The sequence below is a fragment of the Ursus arctos genome, unplaced genomic scaffold (genome assembly GCF_023065955.2).
Source record: "Ursus arctos isolate Adak ecotype North America unplaced genomic scaffold, UrsArc2.0 scaffold_2, whole genome shotgun sequence".
Lineage (NCBI taxonomy): Eukaryota > Metazoa > Chordata > Mammalia > Carnivora > Ursidae > Ursus > Ursus arctos.
The window spans coordinates 60,609,240-60,614,897 of NW_026622874.1; the positions used below are offsets into that span (position 1 = coordinate 60,609,240).

At 46.4% G+C, this 5,658-nt stretch overlaps 1 non-coding gene across 1 annotated transcript; it reads left to right on the forward strand.

Annotated features, from left to right (window-relative positions):
- Positions 1-994: 994 nt before the first annotated feature.
- On the forward strand, positions 995-1,067 carry TRNAV-CAC (transfer RNA valine (anticodon CAC)). Its single transcript has one exon. It is a non-coding gene; the product is annotated as a tRNA-Val (tRNA).
- The last annotated feature ends 4,591 nt before the right edge of the window (positions 1,068-5,658 follow it).

Consider the following 5,658-nt stretch of genomic DNA (forward strand, 5'->3'; position numbering starts at 1 on the left):
AGGTAAGTTGAGATAACTAAGGAGCTGCTCTGTTGGCTGCCGTGTCGTTACCTCTTGTTACTTGTGTGCCGCCAAATGAAAATAAGCAGAAGGGGAATGGTGGACAGAGGATCCCAGGCCCTGCATTTTTAAATGTTGGCACCACGAACATTTTGTTCTTGGCGTGTGGGCAGTGGAGTCAGCAGAACAGGGTGCGGGGCCAAGAAAAGAATGAAGTGGACTCATTTACTTCTCTCTGGTATGCTGAGTCCTTTCTAGGTGGCTGGGCTCCCGGATCGAGTGCTATTCCTACCTCTGAACCCCGCTGAAGTGGCCAGTAAGGACCACATTGAAACTCCCCAGGGAGACAACACACACACACACACACACACACACACACACACACACACACACAGAGCTAAGTGCTGAGAATGAGATCTCTTTACCTGCCCTGGGAAGGAGCTTGGCAGGGGCAGCGTAGCCGGCGGGGGGGGGGGGGGGGGGTGGGGGGGGGGGGGAGCGGAGCAAGGACGACTCCCAAGGCCCCAGGCCTTCCTCATCCCTTTCCACCAATGTTTGGGCAACATTACAAACAGGCTGGTGACTTTAATTACTTGCACGCAGAACACCTGCAGTCGATGTCTATGGTAGGGGAAGCAAAAGTCTTTTTCCATCTACCCTCCTAGGTTCTCAGGTTGGGGACCCATGACTCAGATGCAAAAGACAGACTAACAAGTAAATATATATACTTTAGAGGGAGCATGAGTGGGGGTGGGGGGAGCAGAGGGAGAGGGAGAGAATCTCAAGCAGACTCCCTGCTGAGCGCAGAGCCTGACGCAGGGTTTGATCTCATGACCCTGAGATCATGACCTGAGCTGAAATCAAGAGTCCGACCCTGAAGCGACTGAGCCACCCAGGCGCCCCCCCACTAACAAGTATATTAACACAAAATCACACGGGAGCACTCTGAGATGAGTAACTCAAAGCAGCGGTAACTCGGGCTTCTATAGGGGACGCCCAGCTGGTTCAGTCGGTGGAGCATGTGACTCACGATCTCAGGGTTGTGGGTTTGAGCCCCACGTTGGGTGAAAAGATTACTTAAAAAAAAAAAAAAGAACTTGGACTTCTGTAGCATCTTAACAAAAGAATAACACAGTTTTAGAGACGTGGTGAGACAAAGGAAAAGGAGTTTCTAGGGGAGCAAATTGTGGGAAAATAAATATATGTGGAAAATGAATGGAAGATAAGGGCTACTTTTTTTTTTTAATAGTTTTTTCTTCTTCCCTATGTAATCACTTTACTTATTTGTTTTTTAAGTAATCTCTATGCCTAACATGAGGCTTGAACTCACAACCCCAAGATGGAGTTGCACGCTCTACTGACTAAGCCAGCCAGGAGCCCCAGGAAGGGCTACTTCGTGAGGATTGTTAGGTAGCTTCTTCTGGTGCCGTCTCTGGGCTAAGAGTCTAGAGCTGTCACGGGTGATTACCTTCTGTCCTACCTGGTAGAGAAGATGGAACAGACGCCTTGGCAAACTGATGTCCTGCTTTTAGGTTGATAGGGGAAGGGCAGAGAGCTTTTCTTGTATCACCTTCTTCATTGCCTTCAGCTCAAAATTATCAATATGCCTACGTGGCATCGTTTGGGGTGGCATATTCTGCCATGCTTCAATGTCTTTTTTTTTTTTTTTTTTTTTTTTTTGAGGGGAGTACTCCATGAAACACAGGTTGAAATCCTTAAGGATGTCCGGGCTGAGAAGGGTGGCATTAAGTGTCAGGTTAAAACCATAGTAGATTGGGGGGCGCCTGGGGGGCGCAGCGGTTAAGCGTCTGCTTGCGGCTCAGGGCGTGATCCCGGCGTTCTGGGATCGAGCCCCACATCAGGCTCCTCCGCTAGGAGCCTGCTTCTTCCTCTCCCACTCCCCCTGCTTGTGTTCCCTCTCTCGCTGGCTGTCTCTATCTCTGTCAAATAAATAAATAAAATCTTAAAAAAAAAAAAAAACATAGTAGATTGGGGCATCTGGCTGGCTCAGTGGAGCATGTGACGCTTGATCTCAGGGTTGTAAGTTCAAGCCCCATGATGAGTGTAGAGATTACTTAAAAAAATAAAAATCTTAAGAAAAAAACCATCATAGATTTAAAAAAGATGTGAAAAAGATGTATAGTCTTTAGAGCTTGAGATGAGCAGATTTAGGTGAAAAGTGGTCATCTTCTATCTTCCCTGTGTGGAGCTGCGAATTTAGGAAGCACAGAACTGAGGTAGCCGAAGCTGTTCCACGGGGAGCAACAATGTGGTCGGAGGGCAGGAGCTCGAAGCTGTATTTGCTCGGTGCTTTCCGGAATACTAGTTAACCTGGAGTCCAGTTAGTGCTGGGCACTGTCCTAAATCCATCCTCCCTCCCTCCCTCCCTCCCTCCCTCCCTCTCTTCCTTCCTTCCTTCCTTCCTTCCTTCCTTCCTTCCTTCCTTCCTTCCTTCCTTCCTTCCGATTTTATTTATTTAGGGCACCTGGGTGGCTCAGTCGGTTAAGTGTCTGCCTTCGGCTCAGGTCGTGACCCCAGGGTCCTGAGATCTTGTCCCACATCCGGCTCCCTGCTCAGCAGGGAGTCTGCTTCTCCCTCTGCCCCTCACCCGGCTCGGCTCGGGCTCACTCTCTCTTTCACAAATAAGTAAGTAAAATCTTCGAAAAATTTATTTATTTATTTGTTTGTCAGAGAGAGAGAGGGAGCACAAGCAGGGGGAGCTGCTGCCCCCGGGGTGGTGAGGGGTGACTGACTATATAGTTGGGAGTTGAGGGTAAGGAAGAAGGGAGGTTTTTCAAAAGACCTTTTGTATGCTATGGAGGACCTACAAGATATGGGAGGCCTTGCCATTGTCAAGTTAAAGTTGTTTTTCCCTCGCATAGAGTTTTTTTTTTTTTTTTAAGATTTATTTATTTATTTATTAGACAGAGAGAGACAGCCAGTGAGAGAGGGAACACAAGCAGGGGGAGTGGGAGAGGAAGAAGCAGGCTCATAGTGGAGGAGCCTGATGTGGGGCTCGATCCCATAACGCCGGGATCACGCCCTGAGCCGAAGGCAGACGCTTAACGACTGAGCCACCCAGGCGTCCCTCCCTCACATAGAGTATTAAAATGAAGACAGCTGGGAGTTTCCTTCTGGAAATTAGGTTATTGATAAGATTTTCTTGTAAATCACTAAGACATTTTGTAAACTGAGGGAGACTCGTGTCTTGCTGGACTGTGATCTAAGTTAACCATTTGTTTTTCCCTTTCCTTAGCTTTGGGGCAGCCAGGAGTGCCTGAGGAAGGTCACAGATCCCACCTGGGAGTCGGGGTGGGGTCGAGGGGTGTCAGCTTGTGCTTTGTCCTCACCTTGTCCTCTGTCAAAGTGTAGATTAGTTTAGTACTCAACTCAAAAAGTTTGGAGTGTGGCACGAGCTGTCGCCCAAAGGAAAGGAATTAGGATGCAGCCTTATTAGGGAAGAAAGGGCAGGAAATTTAATAGGTAAGGAAAAGAGCAAGGGCAGGTATCGGTGGAGGAAGGGTACTTTTCCTGCAACTAGATGCCGCCACCACCAGGTGGAGCTAGACCGTCTGACAAGGCGCTTCCAAAGGCTTCCAAAGTTACAGGCCGGGTTTGCTGGAGGTAGTTAAGCGTGAGGGAATAAAAATAGCTCATCTCACCCATCAGATAGACAAAAGTTAAAATGTTTGTGTAGGGGAAGAAAAATAATTTTCCTTTACCCTTGTCGGTTCTTGGCAGAGACCCCCATTGAATAGAAGACAGATTAACAGGAGAAAAACAAGTTTAATAGCATGTATACTTCCTGTACGCCTGAGATACCCAGCAAAACTGAGTAACTTCCCCAAATGGTCTGAGTCATCATCTTGAATAATGTCTCTAGCTAAAGACACAGATGCTGGGGTGGGGGAGAGCCAGTTAAAGGAGGTTTTCAGGTAAAGCTCTGCAATCCAGGGCGATGAAGTTATGGAGATTTAAGTCTTTACCTTCTCCAGAGATAAAAGTTTCTAGAGAATAGGTCACCCCCCTCTTCCTGGTACAGTGACGGAGACACCCTTACAAATGGAGATTTCCCTTATAAATGCAAATGTCTCTTAACAAAGGATCACTTCTACCTGGTTTTCAGAGCTTTTCCCGCAGACACTGTTTCCTTAAAACGTCCAGCTCGAGATAATCCTTTTGCTGCAGAGGCAAGTCGTTGGTGGGGATACAGAAAGGTGTAACTCTGACGGAGAGCAATTTGGCAGTATCTTAACGAAATGACTTACGCATTTAACGTTTGACGAGGCAACCCCATGTCGAGGAACTGATCCTGAAGCTTGAGCTCCAACGATTCAAGAATACATGTACACAAAGTTATTCAATTGCCGCATTATTTGCAATTGCAATATATTGCAAACCACCCCCAAAAGTTCAGATACATAGAATTTGGTTCAATAAACTATGATACAGTCACACAATGAAATCCCATGCAACGGTAAAAAAAATAATTTTGAAGGGAAGCAGAATACCCCACCGCAAAGTATGCCTCTGGCATACTGATTATTTTAAAGTGGTTATTTTTAAGAAATTGGATGCAGAAGAGAAGCTGTGAAAACTGACCCTTTTGTAAGAGACATTTGCATTTATAAGGGAAATCTCCATTTGTAAGGGCGTCTCCCTCACTGTACCAGGAAGAGGGGGTGACCTAATCTCTAGAAACTTCCCAGTGGAGAGGCCACAAGGTAAATCTGCATAACAACCTCACTCTTGTTTACTGTGCTTCTCTAGGTCGCCTCCCGAAACTGACTCTCCCCCAAGACCTTTTGTCTCGAAGGTGCTGGCTTCGGTTTTTCTTTCTCCAGGGAGAACAGAGAAGCAAAAAACTAGAAAGTAAGGAGTGTCAAGTGGCAAAAATAAACACAATTTAGTAGTGAACTCGATGTCCCCTACTTCACTAGAAAGCAATCCACGGGTTGGGGAGTATCTCACAGTAGTCTGGTCAGAGCGAGCGTCTTCATGACCTGGCCCTTGTGGGCAGTGCGGTGTCAAGGCCCCAGAGCAAGCATGTGATGGGTGGACAGGGACAGGATTTGTGGCCCCGTTTGCATCTGCAACCAGGCAAAAGCAAGCCCTGCTTTGGAGGCCTTGGGAAATTTTTCCACAAGTTGCCAGCCACCAGGATACAGAGGAACAGGGCTTGGAGGGAGGCTCAGTGGGAGGCAATACACCCAGGAAATAAACAACTTGTGACTTTTGCTACCCGAATTCTTGCTATTAGTTAAGGAAAAAACGTGAAGGACTTTGAAATGGCCAATACTGAGCATCCCTCCCAGTGGAATACTAGGATTTGTCTAGACTAGAGGACACTCGGAGTTTTCGGATTCTGAGGGGTCTATAGTCTTTATTACCTGTGACAGTTTTGCAACTCTGTAGGGATAGAAGTAACTGGGAAGTCTGATGGTAATGCAGATGGTCCGTGTTTATAGAAATGCAAATGATTTTTGTCTTGTACCGATCTGATTGGGTTCTCCTCTGTAGAAAGGAGGTGATTTCCATAACTTACATTTTTGCTTTAAAGGACTAATTAATGAGTAGTTAACATGGTCATTTTATATTCCTTTCTTTCTTTTTTTCATTTTATATTTGGGAATCATGATTTTACCTTAAAAAAAAATC